The sequence below is a fragment of the Chelonia mydas genome, chromosome 7 (assembly GCF_015237465.2).
Source record: "Chelonia mydas isolate rCheMyd1 chromosome 7, rCheMyd1.pri.v2, whole genome shotgun sequence".
Classification (NCBI taxonomy): Eukaryota; Metazoa; Chordata; order Testudines; family Cheloniidae; genus Chelonia; species Chelonia mydas.
The window spans coordinates 11,971,999-11,988,492 of NC_057853.1; the positions used below are offsets into that span (position 1 = coordinate 11,971,999).

Below are 16,494 nucleotides of genomic sequence, written 5' to 3' on the forward strand. Positions count from 1 at the left end.
ACAGAGGTTGCGTGGGGAAGGATTGTGCCTTTAAGGTCAAGGAGAGGTGTGCGGTATAGCCTGCACAATACATAACTCTATCTGAAGGTCAGTGTGGAGGGAGGTGAGGCCCTCACTTCCTTCATGACCAAAAAAACCCAAAAAACAGTCTATCTTAAGCAGGAGGCATTAACTGAAGAAAGCAGCTACAATTACAACAACTAACTGGCTTCCATACAACTCATGTTCCAGCTTTGTCTTTCTTGTTTACCAGGGGCCACATCTTGTCTGGAACCCTGAACAGCACACGAGACCTCTTACAGCCAAATGATATACAGTGTAAACATCATTACACCTCCCACGGGTCCCTTGTGCAGCTCTGGTCATCTCCAAGGCATAGAGAAGGAAACATCCTTGTACTTCTTTTAGGAGGGACTGCAACTGCCCGTACGTGGGCCACATATGGATAAGGGTCAACAACAATCCAGCACTATTATGTGTCACATTAAAAAGTTATTCTCTTTTCCTCAGCTGAGTAGCAGACACCAATAAGGGGAGGAGGAGAATATTCCAGTATGTATTTCAGTGTAAGTTTCACAAACTCTGGGCCAAATTCTACTCATTTAGGCCTGAGTAGGTCTATCGAGGAGTATGTCAAATGTACACTGGTGGGACTGCACAGAAACCACCTCTATTTGCTCTTCACTCCACAGTTCTCATTTAATGTTCCTGAACAGTCAGCTAGGGAACAGCATTAGCTTAAATGTCTTTTGTACATTACCTAAGAGGGGCAAAGAGGGGAAAGTCTGGAAGTGACATGACACTCCACTAGTCACAGCTGCAATTGTCCATCTCCCAAGCCTTATCTCGTTCTCCTGGCTTAACTTCACGTCTGTCTGACCCTTATCGTAATGCTTCCCCTTCTTTGTCAATAACCAGAGTTTTAAAGATGGCAGGAGCCCAGAAGTCTTTGTTGTGTTTTTGCTCTCAGTCGCTCTGTCCTGGCTTCCATGCTCTTTGCTGCTCCTCTCTATGAAGAAGAAACATTCCAACATAAAAAATAAATCCCTATTGGTTGTTTTTCTTTTCTATTGTGTACACTTTCAATCTGAATTCTATTTCATGAGCAAACTCTAGGGAACCATTTGCCCGAATAGCACACTTTAAAGAAGGTTTAGCATTAGTGTACCCACAGGGCCAAATTCAAGTCAAAGGGTTTCACTGATGCTAACAGAAGCAGAATTTTGCTCAACAGATCTTAGTGGGACACTGCTAGATAATAGTGTATCATGAAGGTGTTTCTGGACTTTTTCCCTGCCCACATCTGTCAACAAAATAGAATCTGTTCTCAGAGATAATGCACATCATCCAAATTCAAACTGAAATAAGGGTTTATTCTTATTGCATTAAGCTGAACAGAGTCTTGTATTTATTGTTTTAAATACATTGGGGTATTTTCATTGGTACATGTTCAACCTAGCCCAGTTTTACAGTGATTGTGTCACTCCAAAGCACTGTTGGAGAGCCATCTCCTTTCACCTGCTATTGTTTCCTCTACTGGCATTTCAATTAATTCTGCTGAACAAATATTTGCCCACTGAGAAGCAGTGAAGTAAACCTGTCTTTAAGATGCTACTGGAAACATTGTGCATGTAACTGACTGACTGTACAGCTGCATTTTTGAGGAAAGATGAGAGAATATTTATTAATGACTCTACTAAATCACAATAAGCAGTTATGGCCAAAACCAGTAAAAACAAGACTGTTCAGTATTACAGCTGAATCTCTGTTTCTAACTCTCTTCCATTATTAGCTTTTGCCGGGGTCGGAAATATGTGTATCATGTACTATACAATCTCTTCTGCAACAGCTAAAGGCAGGAAGGGAAATTATGGACAGCACTGCACTGAAATCAGTGTTGTATTTCAACCAGTATTTCATAACTTCTTGGTTTTTGTCACAATCTTATTACCAAAATATTTTTCTTTGTGTTTAATAGTGGTCATTTTGGGGCTTCAGATTGTTCAAACAAAGATTCCAGAACCGGGTCTAGGAATGAGTTTGAAAATATAGGTTTCATTTGACATGGAAAATTGGTTTGTAAACATGACACTATACTAGGTGACTTACCAAAAGGAAAAAAAAATATCAACGCACATTCCCAGAGAAGTTCCTAATTTACAGGACAACTACTTTCTTGCTTTTCTGGAGCTTGAAAATGTGACCTCTAAATGCTCAATAACCAGAAAGTAAATGAAGATAATCCAAAATGCACCCTTTTAAATGGAGATCTCATGAGTCATGAATTTTGACTGTTTAGCATTGGCCATATTGAAGGGTGTAAACCAGTTTGTGTTTGGGAAGCTTATACACATAACAGAATAAGTCCTTTATGAACTTGATGACACTGTGGTGGGTTTTTCAAAAGAAAAAGAAATAAATATATATCCCTCCAGCAGTGCTGTTGGTTCACATTTCGGTACATAGTCACTTCCTATTTTCAGTTATCCAGGACAAAGAGGTGTATGTGGGGATGGGTGGAAGGGCAGTTAGTTTTATATTTAGAACTCATTTTTCTTTGTTAAAAGAAAGACAATGGGTCAGATCATCAGTCCCTGTGTGGCTGTACTGCTCTACCCTGAGTGGTACAGAGCCAGCAGTCACCTGTATGCCCCACATTCCCATTGTCTCTGGGGCAGACGGTGTGTTGGAGGATAGGGCCAGCTATGTCCAGCCAGCAGAATGGTCCTTAGTGTGCCATTCCTTCTGAACGTCCCTTGGGCTCTTTTAAACTATGCCTGCCGCTAGCTCAGCCCCAGGATTGGGGGAACAGAAAGGTGACGATCACCTTTCCCCTCCCAAGTCCTCCACAGAAAGCAGCTGTGCCAGAACAGGGGATGCACCACACTTTGTCTGCATATTTTTATTTAAAGGTTCAGCATTACAATAAGCTGGCTGCTCAGAAAATCTAAAGTGCTCTAGGTTTGTGAAACATGTGGCACTATTCCAGTTCCATGACATGCTCTGCTATGAAAAATGTTTTCATCGTTATTCAATTATTTGTTCAAGGAATAGGAGCGTCATCATCACCATGACACGGCGTTCACAGGTAAAGTCTGCGATATTACAAACATAGGGAAAAATCACTGATTCAATTACATACAGCATGATTACCCAGCTCATGGCAAACAAGCAGTTTGCCTTAGGCTGTTAATTGATACAAGTTGAGGATTCTGTACTTTACAAAAGGTTGAGCTTCCTTCATCCTTAACAGGAAGAATAAATATGTCTGTAATTTAATGCTCCAGAAACTACCAAAAAGGAAATTTTAGGTAGCCCAGCATTAGCCTGTAGAAGACACGAACTTTGCCAGATAGTGTGTCTTGGAAGCTGAATAATTTAATCAGATTTCCTCCTACAGCACCTGATGCAAGGTGTACAGCAGACTTTGTAACCATGCAATAAGGTGATCTGCAGCAAATTATTAATCCTTTGCCCACTTCTAGCAGCTTCCAGGCAATGATCTAAACCTGCTTTGCCAACATTAATGAATTAAGCCTCTCAAAACCCCTTTGTGAGGTAGGTAAATATTATTAGGCCAAACTACAGGTAGACACGGAGACACAGACACACGGAGAGAAGAGTGACTTGTCCCATGTCACATAAGCCCCAATTCAGAAAAGCACTGAAGCAGATGCGGAACTTTAAGCATGTGCTGAAGTCCCACTAACATCAATAGAATTTCAGCGCACATTTAAGTGTTTTCCTAAATAGGGATGTTTTCCTGAATCAGGGCCATAATGGATCAGTGGCTTGCACTCAGGAGGTTCTTCAAGCCCCCTGCTTTATCCATTAGACTGCATTCCCTCCCTAGTCTTAGTAAGCCGTGTGCTATCAAACTACAGGTGTGGTTATCTTTGTGTTATTTAGAATAATGCTGACACTCTCAGAAACCTCTTTTTTGGATGCTGCATCTGTGTATGCACAGACAGAGCTGTCAAGTAAAATAAAAACAAAAAACTACACCCCAAACAACCTCTTCTGGCCTCCATGGGCTGGCTCTCTCTAACATCAGCATTTCATGATTATTCCAACATTGCACTTGAGGGAGAACATCTTCTGTCATATATTTTCTAGAGTGTTGTGCGTATGTCTACCACTTCCATGATCTCTTTCCCCAGGGCTTTTACAATTTAGTATATAACCAGAACTGTCACGCTAACACATTTCTCTCTTCAACCTGTCTTCTTTTTTTTCAGCTATTTTATCAGATAATTAACCTAATTTTTCCAAGAGCTATTTGTGCAGCTGAAGACACACACAAACAAACAGGCAGGCACAAGCCAGTCATGCAACAATTTCCAGAAACACTTCCTCTGCAAGAAACTATTTTCAGATGCCAGATGCTTTTGGGGCTGGTGCTTTCAAGACTGATGCAAAACCATGTCCGTTCAAACCACGTTTATCAAATTGCACATCCCAGTTACCAGCTGGCAGGCAGCAGGTGTTAAAGAATTAAGTTAAATGGCCAGACTCCACTTTCCTCACATCTTAGGTCCACTTTTTGCCTCTTGCCTGATGTTGTACAGGATCTTCAGTACCCAGTGAACTTTTTGGGGCTCATTTTTTCTGCCTTCTTGTTCAATAATTTTGCTATATCTTTTATTTCACTATCAGTAGGTTATCTGTCACACAGACAGACTTCCTACTGCCACCAAAGAGAATAGTATACAGTGAGAACAATCTGGAGTGTAAAATTTTGTCTCCACTGAAGTCAATGACAAAATGCCCACTGATTTCAATGGAGCCAAGACTTCACCTGTCTTCATTAGTGTTTAACTGGCTGAAAACTATCACAAGCAGTCACACAAAAATTAATGTTTATTTTTCTTCTCACTATTTGATTTTGCCCTGTATGTTGTTCACTGTTTATAGAATTCATGACATGTAGTTTGTTTACTTTTAAATCTATTCAGCATCTCTTCTCTTTTTTCAAGTGATAATTTAATGCCATCTGCAGTACTAGGGCTCATTTTTTTCTATTTTAGCTACTTGATCAACGAACTCTCCGTTGACAATATCCAGCTGAGTTCTTTGAACGTTTGATAACCTTGCTCTTACTCTTTTATACCAGAATACAGGGTTCAATACCTGAATAACCTTTTTTTTTCCCCTTGTCACTTGATTTTCTGATCTGTCTGAAGAAATACCGGCTTGTGTTTAAATGTGATTTTAACATTTTCTGTATTTCTGACCAACATTTAAAAAAAAAAGTATTTCTATAAGTAATTCTTCCTGAGTCCCACTTTTATTTTGCTCTGCTTCTAAAAGATAGCCACTCCATAGAATCTAGTTTTTCCCTTCCTTCACCTAAGCTGAACTACATCTTGAAAAGCCAACGACCCAGCCGCTCATTTCTCTGATCTATTGTATCCTATGGAATCACTTTGTTCAGACAGAATTTCAGAACCCACTGATTCCCACAATGCTCTGTTTCTTAATACCCTTGTAGGTAGAGATACCCTTGTAGGTAGAGAGGAGACTGAAATCCTGGTGTCCCAGTCCAGGGTGTTTGGACAAGGAGAATTCTTGCTCCGTAGCTTGCTTTTCACCTTCTTCTTACCCTCAGGAACCCCATCAGCCCAAAACCCCTATGCACACTGCACAAACTGATCTTGGCCAGTGGTGAGAATTAACCTATGTGGATTCTCACACTGTATCATCTACAATCCTTCCCCAATCTCAGTAAGGTTCATTATGAGGCAGAGACAGCTGGGGGAGCATTAGGTAGCATAGCTGAACCGGGCCTCCATGCAACTGACCCTAGATCATGCTGACCTAGTGAAGATCGGTGTCTGAGTCTGCTGCCATTTCCAAGTGGGGAAATGCTTACCACCAGCTGACAGACCTCACCAGGCTGCCATGTTTGGATCCCAGGGCTAGATCCTGTGTGTTTCTAAGCCCACTAGATTTGAGCAGTATCCAGGCATGGTCTCTGGCTCTAGCCTCTGAGGCTCACTCCTGGAGTGCAGACACCCTCTCTGCTACTCCTTCTTGGAAGTGGAACCTGGCAATCGAGCTGCCGTAGGCTCAAAGACCAGTGATAACCGCCCCTCCCACCATCCCGAGCATCACACTTGTGGATACACTGGTTTACAGTTTAACCCTTCAGGGACATATAGTCCTGCCATCAGTGCAGGGGACTGGACCAGATGACCTCTCAAGGTCCCTTCCAGTCCTACAATTCTATGATATGTAACAGATAAAGCAAGTCCCATGGAGGCTTTGCAATGCAACTTCTTGTATGCGTGCATGCACGCACACACTCTCTTTATTCAGGGAAAGCATAGAAGACTTACTGATCCCTGCAAAAGCATCAAACAACTACATGCCAAAAATTTGCTTGCCAATGCCTTTACCCTCTGAGAGCCCCCTGAGTTTTGGGCCGGCTTTCCAGAGTCTTAAGACCCATCTCTCCATCTTCCCAGTTTTGCCTTCTTGTTCTGATGGATAAGCGCAGACCTTCTATACATTTCCAGTCCCCTCTGTCATGTGATCCTCCTGGTCAGCCTCAAATTCCCCCTCAGGTGACCAAGGTTCCCCAAACTGGGTAAGTCACTGCTTGGTTACCACACACCTGAAGTCCAGACTGGAAAAACAGGTTTCTTGCAGCTTGGACACCCTCTTTAGCATACCTACTGAACTGCCAGGGTGAACTCATTCCCTGTAAGCAAGCCTTCATGGCTCTGAATTGTTCATCCTCTGTGAACACCTCTTGGAATGCCAGTCCTTTTGACTCCACCTTGGATAAGAGGGAAGGCACAGGATAGTCTTACAACCCAATACTGCTCACAAAACCAAACAGAGTTTGTAGTTTGATACAGATACACACAGATATACACTAAATTGTCACACTGTCACAGGCATAGGAATATATTTTTAGTGGGCTGCTACTGAGTGCAAAACACACTGATTAAGACAAGGAGAGAATATTTCTCATGCTTTTTGGGAAAGAGTCTAAAGGTAAATCTATGGTTGGGAATACCCTAAAGAAAAAGGAGAACAGTGGCATTACAACATGAGATGTGAACCGGTAGGAGAAAGTAAGAACATGGTTTTAACCGGAAAAAGCTTACAAGGGTTAGAAATATTGTTGATTTTAGATGAATGAGAACTTGAACATAATCCTTGAAGGAGAAAATGAGAATGTGTCCTTTTGGAAGGAACTATTTCAGAATGTTTGAATAATTATTTTACGTGCACAGAAAAGTCAAGTTTAATTCTATTGCTATGCATTTCTCATAATTTTGGAGACAAGCAGATCCTCAGGAGTTTAGAAACATTCTTCTGAAAACACTAACAAAGGGCAAAAGGAAGAATTTTTGAGACTGATATTTTTCTCTCAAAAATTAGCTGTCCAAAAGCTAAGACCCTCGTTTATTAATTATTTTGTACACTCTGAAAGGACCGCAATGTGGAAGACAGAGAGAGAATAAAAAGTTTGAGAGAAAGCGCAGAGGGAGATTCAAGGTGAAATGGAATTTAGTTCAGGGTCTCAAGATATGACTTTGGGTGGCAAAAATAAGATCAAATACAAACTCACAAGTTCCTCATAGCTGGGTTTTTATTTGATATATCAGATCTGGCTGATAAATTTAAGTTAAACTTTCAGCTTGTACCGGAGGAATTTGAAGAGTCACTGAGTCTAAATTAATCAGAAACTCCAGGAACTCAAGAGAGCTACACAGAACAAGAACTGATTTTTCTATATTGATCACAAATCACAAAGCAGAAAATAAACTGAGGGACTGACACTAGAGGTCAGCATGTCTTTGGCAAAGGGAAGAGATTATTAGAATCTCATCTTGATAAATTATGAGATGAACTCACAGCCTAATGATAAAATGATATATACACAGGACAATTCAAGAATTAGACTCCATGACTGAATGCCAGGTGTCTGTCTGAAATTTGAAGCAGTAGATACTTATTTTTAGGTATGATGTTCTGAAAATTTCTCTGGCTAGAATAAATTGAAGTTTATTAAAAAAAGAAGATTTCCCTCCCCACGTTGCACCCCCTCCCCACCCCAACCACCTCTGAAAACACGAGGTCAAGGGGGCGGATGGGGCTAGAGAAGTGATCTGGTTTGTAGAAAAAAAGCTTTGCAAATTAAACCGGCAATAATTAACGGTACGGTCTTTATTTTACAAATATAAAATTTCTGCCCTTAATTCCAGCTTTCATTCCATAAATTTTGCAAGATCCAAATCAGACAATAGCAAGAAAAGCAAAGTCCTCTATCTTGGGGAGGCAACACATTTCAAATTGTCAATTCCAGATCATAGACCAATTGAAAGTAGAAGCATAGCCCACGCCCCCACCAGTGGAGAATTATTCACACAATATTTCCTGCTGGTCTGTCCTGTCTAGTTTTAAGTGTCTCATATGATGCAGTCTCCATTCCTTCCCACAGAGGGATATTCCGCAGTGTAACAGATCTCACTATTACAGCATTTTCTCTATATTCAGTCTAGATTTTCAATTTCTTGATTTTATCAAGAAATTTCTATTTGTTATAGCTCCTTGCACGACCCTAATAATTCCTTCTCCCTCCTTGCTATTTATACAAACATTTGTAGACTTACCTTTCTACTATCTTCAATTATCACTAACCCAAGTTATTCATACTGGGCCAGATTCTCAGCTGGCTTACCTTGGAATGGCACCAACTGGCTCCAGTGCACTTAATTCTTTTAACATGTCTTTCTGAGCCAAATCCCTCTTCTTTCTATTGCTGTGATTTCCCCTAAGTCTCTCTTCCTCTCTAGGAAGAGATTGCTTACCTAGTTTTGTTTTTATTAGTGGGAGAGGGTGGATTGTGCTCACATTCTTTCCAGTGTGTTAAGGAAAAGTTAGCATAGGTGACTCCATTTCGGTCTGAGGCCCACCATTGTCTAAAAGCAAGCACATCATGCACCAGGAAGAGTGTGCCTTAGATACTGCATTCCTGTGGAAACCTCCCCCCCACCCCATTGTCTCCAGCCTGTCTCGACTCCCGGTTTCTGTTCTTTGGCTGTTCCTAATTCCCTGCCTCCTGGCCTTTTGATGTGGGCCTCCCATCCTGATAAGAAAAGTTACTGATGCATTGCTTTAGGGCCATGTTGTGTAGTTAAAGTAATGATTTAGCACGGGGAATGTACCTAGCAGGATACGTGGTAGATAAGAAAAGGGTTTGTCTACTGGCTAAGGTTTCCGATGCACGAGGGCAACATGCTTTGCTAAAAGGTATATAACCTTTGTATAACCTGCATTCGGGGTCCCCTTCTGACTAGCAAGGGGGCACCAAGCTCGAGCGTAATAAACTTAATGTCTTTGGGAACTCTGCAGTTGTGGACTTTGTTCGTGTGCCTCAGCCTAGACCTGAACTGCGCATAACCTATCAGGTATAATTCGCAACAAGTGAATAGACAGTATTTCGGATCATAAAATGGACGTAAGTGAATTCTCTAAAGGTGGTTCTGTTGGTTGAAGGAAAATAGTCCATGTACATTTTCAAGTCCATGCACGAACATTTGTCCCTAAATAGGTATATCAGGAGATAAAGGTACTGAAGGTGTTTAAGATGGGAAAGACTTGAAAATGAACCAGTGGAAGAATTTTCAAAAGAACTACCGAATATTAAAAAACTCACAAAGCTGCTACTGAAAGAAATGTAAATAGATCCCATGCAACTGAAACACAGGGACTCAACGACCACTAACCAAATATAATCTCAACAGATTGAGGAAGTCTACCACTAACAGTGTACAAGGTAATATAATGGTTTACTCAAAAAAAAAAAAAAAAAGCGGGGGGGGGGGGAAGGTTTGCGGGGAAGAAATACTGGCTGCTCTGGTTCCTTTGGGGTCTCATTAGATCTTTACTCCACAGCCACATCACAGACTCACTCATTAGCAGGCAGCCTTAGCAGGTAGCAGTTGTGGGGTTGCCTGTGGCTTACTCAGCCAGCCTATCCCAGCAGGGCTCTCTGCTGTAGACAGATCATTTGATGAAGTTGAACAGTAAACACAAAAAAGGGGAGGAGGGAATTTTAAAAAGAGACTTCAAAAATGGCAAGGACAAAACAGGAGTAAAATCATCTTCAGTGTGTCATTAGCAGCGACTTAATCAAAATGTAACTCCGAGGAGAGCTTTGCACCAGCAAGATTGGATTTGTTTAAAAACAAAAACCTCAAATAGGGAACTAGTAAAAATTAAACATAAAATTATATTAGAAATTCTCTCACGCTATTGCTTAGTTACTGGCTGTTAAATATATTCTCTACTGTCGCTGCTGCTAACTTGGCTCATGCCTGCCTTAGCTATTATTCACCCCTTGTGCACTGTCTAGACCTTAGACTGTGAGATCTCTCAGGCTGGAGGTTATTTGTTTGTACAGTACCCAGTACAATGGTGGCTCCAATCCTTGTTTGGTCCGTATACACTCCCGCAATAGAAAGAATAGTAATAATTTCCACCTTCTTTATGTAGCAATCTCTCCATTCATGATGTCATGGTTACTGAGCTAGCTGCACCTCTGGCCCATTCTTTTGTCTCTCTGAGTGCACTCCCACAGGTGTTATGTCTTGTACCTCTACATTTCTGGGGTGGAATCCTCATGCTTAGACAGAGTGCTAGGCTTCAATACTCTGAGCACAAACCACGCTTACCCCCAACAGTTCCTACTGGATTTAGTACCTACACTTTTTCTCTCCAGGAGCTCGTGACCAGTGGTGAATATAGTGAACAAAAACTGCCTTCTAACCCAAAGTATTGTTTAATCTTAACAGTAGGAACAAAACAAAAGAAAAAAGGGTTTCAAAAAATAAAAGGTCTCCATGCATGTCTATCTATCTTCCGCCAGGCCTCTAACCTCTTGGGGTTTGTCCATCCCCCAGTAGTCTCTCTCTCCCCTGTCCTTGAGGCTCTCTTTAATCCACCCAAAGAGATTAGTTCTCTCAGCCTATGCACTTGGACCAGCTGCCTAAAACCAGTTCGGTGAGCTCCCACAGTGATTGAGCCAGAGCATCAGTGGTTCTCTCATTTTCTCTAGTGTCTGCAAAGAACTGTATATCAGGATATACCCCCCTCCTTCTTGGGTGCATTTCCTGACAAATCTGCTATTGCTGTCAAAATAAACATGTACATGGGCCAACGCTGAAAGCATAATTTTTCTTTAACAACAATTCCAAAATTGCCTCCCCATGCACTAGCGGAGATAACTGTCAGGTGACTGCTGTCAGTTAGGTGACAATCAGAGTAAAAGCTTGAGCCCCAGGTGTGTGCAAAAATACTACTACTACTAATAATAAAAATAAAAAGAAGGTAGAATCTGTGAACTTTATGAAATGGTGTTTTTTTGGGGGGTGGGGGCAGAGGAGGAGGGAAGGGAGGGGATATATTGCAGCAACTCCTTGCTCAAAATGACCCCATTTTAGGATCATTCTCTCTCTACCCCAAGGGTCGGCAACCTTCAGCACGCAGCTCATCAGGGTAATCCACTGGTGGGCCGTGAGACATTTTATGTTGACCATCCATAGGCACAGCCCACTGCAGCTCCCGTTGGCTGGGAATGGCGAACCCCGACCACTGGGAGCTGTGGGGGCCGCGCCTGTGGAAGGTCAACCTAAACAAAATGTCTTGCGGCTCGCCAGCGGATTACCCTGATGGGCCGCATGCCAAAGGCTGCCGAACCCTGCTCTAGCCCGAACTACCAAATTTCAAGACAAATGTCAAGAGTTAGCATGCAGATTTAGGGCACTTTGCGAAGTTAACATTTAAACATAAAGGTCGCTCCACTATATTATGTGAAAGTATTGTATGAAATTAGTCAGCTGCAACTGCTTTTTCTATATCTAGAACCCCAGCACAGTTAAAAAAAACTGGGCAACATTTACTTGGTCCTGCCTCAGGATAGGTGGCTGCACTAGATGTTCTCAAGGTCCCTTCCAACCCTACATTTCTATCCCACAGAGATGAATACAGCCTGAAACAGAAGCTCTGAGACATGCTAACTGCTCCTCTAATTTCAATGGGCGTTCTCATCCCCCTCGCCACTCACAGTGCTTGTGCACAATATGCACCAGGCGTGCCCATTCTCAACTAATCACCCTGGTCTGACCAACCTGTGCTTGGAGCATGGCTTCCCATAGGCCTGTGCTCAGCCCCTCCACCCAGAGGAGCATGGCTTCCCCAAATGGTAGCTAACTTGGAAGGGCAGGGAGGGGGGCTCAGACCTGCTAAAGAAGCAAGGTCCTTACCAGCTCCCAGAATAGGCAGTGGGGCAGGAAAATGAGCTCAGAGCCTTCCAGATCCCAGCTTACATGAGGGGGCTCAGGGAAACAGCTCAGCCCACTCACCCAAATGGTTAGGGAGTCCCCTACATCCCAACTCATATCAGGAAATCAGGGAGAGGGGTTCAGGCCCCCTCTCCCCAGAGCACCAGGACACCAGATGCTGACACATATAGGAGGGGGCAATATGAGGCTGACAGGTAACCCCATGTTCAAATGTCCCCAAATTTGGAATACTAGTCTTACTCCATACCTCCATGAGACATAGCAAACTTCAGGGCAATCTGAGTAAGTGTTGATTTTAGCACATTGTAGCAGAGTTGACCATTCAACAGAAAGGGCTTCTCAAACTTCATTACAGCAGAGCTGGCACTCCATTAGAATATGCATACAATAAATCTCCATAGAATATTCATAAAGTATTACAAGCAGCTGCAAATTCACCACAGGTGGAAAACAATTGTTTTGAGCATAACTGTTGTAACAAGTAAGACAACCTGGGTTACTTTAGAGCAGTTGAAAGCTAAGTTACAGATGCTTTGGTGCTGGTCAGCTGGTGTGTAACAGACCTCCGATTGCTAACTAGATCTAGATTAATATTTATTTGCTGTAACATTAGTTTAATTTTAAAAATCTGGGATATTACTTGCATGATATTTATGACCCTTTTATATTCTTTTTCAGTCAAAATTCACAGGGAACTCTTTGCAAAAGGCAAAAGTATCAAACACTGATAACAGAAGGGTGCTTGCATATAGGTTCATGCTAGAAGCTTTCACATCATCTTCAAATTCTTTGATTTTCCCCCTCCCAATCAAGCAACAGAAACCATACTGTTAAACATAGGCAACCAGTTACTTGCCATGAATAACAAGTAAAGTCAAAAACATAGTCACAGAAAACAGCTCACGAAAAGTATTTGAAACATGTTCATATAAAAGTGTTCCAACAAGTTTGACTAAAAAGAAAAGATTGGCAAAAATCAAACTCTTCAAACAGATAATTTGCAAAGAGACAAGAAGAACCCATACATCAAATAAGGTATTTGCAAGGGCTGCTGCAGATCACCCAGCTGCACAGATGGTAGCGAAGAAGTTTCTTTTTGAGCTCAAGTAGAAATACCTGTGCTTTTGAAAAAGGGGGAATCCAAGCTGTATCCTGTTGCTTTTAGGGACTACTGTCAAATCCTAGGAAGCCACAGGTCCATTAAAATGTTTATTTCCTTGGATCTATGTAACAGGTGTCCTATGTCATTGTCAGAATCAAGCTCACTTCCTCTTTTCACAGTAAAAATGTTCTTTTCCCTCCTGGGCGGCCAAAATTACACTTCAGTTTTATCAGGAAAAAAGAAAAGTGCATGAACCTGAAAATCTGAAACAATGTATTTCTTTCTCTCTTTTACTTCTTTTAAACAGGAGGAAAGTCATGTTGCTCGTGGCAGTACTAGAAACGGTTTTACTTGCAAAGAAAAAGCCTCCTTGTCTTATAGAAAGGAAAGCTCAGAAATTCTCACAAATGGTATTAAGAAGTGCTGTGCTTTATGCAGAATAATTTAGTAGGCAGTCTCACACTTGTTCTGTTATTCTGATTACGGAAAGAGAAATTAGTCAACCAGCAACAGCAGGACAAGCCAAACCAGTACCACAAAACATCCAGGCCTAAACTACAATACTGCCAACCTCAAAATCATCAGTTTGATGCAAGAAAATCATGAGATTGGCCAAAAATAAAGTATTTTTAAGGAGATTAAATTACGTGTTTTGTTTTCTTTTCTGATTTTTGAACTCCCGTGCCCACTTCCAACATGTTTGCTAACTTTTGCCAATTGATCCATGCTGGGGTGCTGGAACTTGGGGTGCTACCACACCTCCTTGCTTGAAATGGTTTCCATCATATAAAAGGTTTACAGTTTGGTTCAATGGCTCTCAGCACCCCCACTAGAAAAACTGTTCCAACGCCACTGTATCCGTGGGTAACACAATTTTGACCCTGGTGCAAGAGCTCTGGCTAGAGGACCCAACAGATTTCAGAACTCCACTGTGCCAGATACTGGACAAACATAATAGAGTGTCCCTTCCCCAGAAGGATTTACAATCTAGTGTAAAGCTTTTGATGAGTCTGTGAGGTGGAAGCTGGAACCCTTCATACTCATTTCGACAAACATCTATGACATGTGTCAGCACAACTGAACTGTGGTGCTAGAGAAACACATTCAAAAGCTTTTTCTTTTAAAGATACCTGTAGGGCATATGAGAACTTACCTCTAAGGCTGTATTCCAATATTACTTTATAACAATAATAAATTTAGACACACACACACACACACACACACACACACACACACACCCCTTAACAACTGTGTGTGGGGGTAGCACATGCCTAAATAGTCTTCCAAAAATGCATGATGATACAAACCTGCACACTCCAATACACTTATGTGTTTAGTTCATTCTATACATTCCATACACACTTGTTCGGTAATATCCATATGAAGTTACAGATCCCAAGAGATGAACTGAAATCATCATGCCCTTTTGACCACATTACCATGCTCTTGACCACTAAACCCTCTCCTCTGGGATTACTACCAACATTCCAGACCTCAGACCAGCCTCAAAGAGCCTTATTTTTTCAAAAGAGCAGCCTGTCACAAAAATATATCCCCAGTTACTTTCAGTCCGCTATTCCCATTACTCCTGCTCCTCAGACATATCCTATGCAACCTACTTATTTCACACCACCTTTCAATAACACCTATAAGGTATCACCTTCGACTGAGTGCCACAGCACAGGTACCATCCCCAGAGGTATTTTTTTTTATCATCCTGAAGGACAGAATATTATGAATTATCCCAGAAACAGGCTAAGATTCAAAAAGCATGTTAAATAAAACCAAGGTTATTAGAAAAATCAGAAGATCAACAATGATATAGCTAAACTAGACCATGTGTAGCATCTTCCTGAATAGCCCTCCTATCTGAAGTTACAGAAATAAAATCAGTAAATATGATGCTCGTACCATTAGCGTTCTCTCTTTCAGGCTGCCAGAATCTTGCTAACCTTCAGCACCATAGACTTGGAGTGTCAGCTTGTGATGTCAGTGAGCTTTCATCTCTGAAAGTAGGATGGATGTCTGTCAATTATGCTCTTCAGGTTAAAATAATGTAGCCATACAAGCATCCTTTGGATTAACATTTGGAGAGTAAGCTGTTTGCTTTTATTACTTACAGGCTCTTCTGTGACCAACTGCAAACAATATTTTATTTGCTTCCCTGGGCAGGCAGTTTGGGTTCCTATCTCCTGTAACCTATCATTTCAAAAGTTGCTTTTATTTGCATAGTTGCCAACTCAAAATGCATAATTTTCCATTGCATACATAATCTCCCTTTGATATTCTTTGGCTGGAATGAAGTTAATTTGTATATCTTTTCTTGTCCCAGCCTGAATTAAGATCGCAGTTCCCCTCAAGGTGTCTGTCCTCTCCTAGCGGACAATTCCTTAGAAAGCTAATTATTTTTTTACTGACCTGACTCAGTTAGGTAACTTAGGTTACCTAAAGCAATCTGTCAGTAGCTCAGTCTGCATCATAATTCAGAAAGGGGCTATATTTTCAATAATTCCATAGCTGTCCATAATACCATCTAGTTCAAATAAGATTCGGAAAACTCTGTTAAGAAATCCGTCTCCTCACTTCCCCCCAAAGAAGTGGAATTTCTTCCTAAAATTACATTGGCCTAAGGTACAAATCCATAATATTCACTCTTGGACCTATCAGAGCTTTAAGTTCCAATAACTGGAAACCAATTTAGGCTAAAAATGGGAGATTTACATCCTCAGAAAACCAAGAATCCTCATTTGCTGATAGGATAATGATTTCAAACACTAGTATGAGATTTTGTAGTCACTCTACCATGTATAAAAGAGCTGTTTAATGAGAGTTCCAAGAAATGTAATAGTTATCATAGAATCAGAGAAGATTAGGGTTGGAAGAGACCTCAGGAGGTCATCTAGTCCAACCCCCTGCTCAAAGCAGGACAAACCTCAACTAAATCATCCCAGCCAAGGCTTTGTGAAGCTGGGCCTTAAAAACCTCTAAGGATGGAGATTCCATCACCTCCCTAGGTAACCCATTCCAGTGCTTCACCACCCTCCTAGTGAAATAGTTTTTTCTACTATCCAA

The 16,494-nt window shown here is 41.4% G+C and overlaps 1 protein-coding gene across 5 annotated transcripts in view; it reads right to left on the reverse strand.

Annotated features, from left to right (window-relative positions):
• Positions 1 to 16,494, reverse strand: part of CNTN3 (contactin 3) — a 246,970-nt gene that overhangs the window by 199,169 nt on the left and 31,307 nt on the right. For 2 of the 5 annotated variants that reach the window (XM_043551778.1, XM_007061288.4), the window contains exon 1: positions 15,334 to 15,444. The exons of 2 other annotated variants lie outside the window; for them this stretch is intronic. The gene's annotated coding sequence lies outside the window, so the exon portion shown is untranslated. Of the gene's footprint in view, positions 1 to 760; positions 1,010 to 15,333; positions 15,445 to 16,494 lie in introns of those variants that run through there. One more of the 5 variants, XM_043551776.1, reaches the window with a different exon arrangement.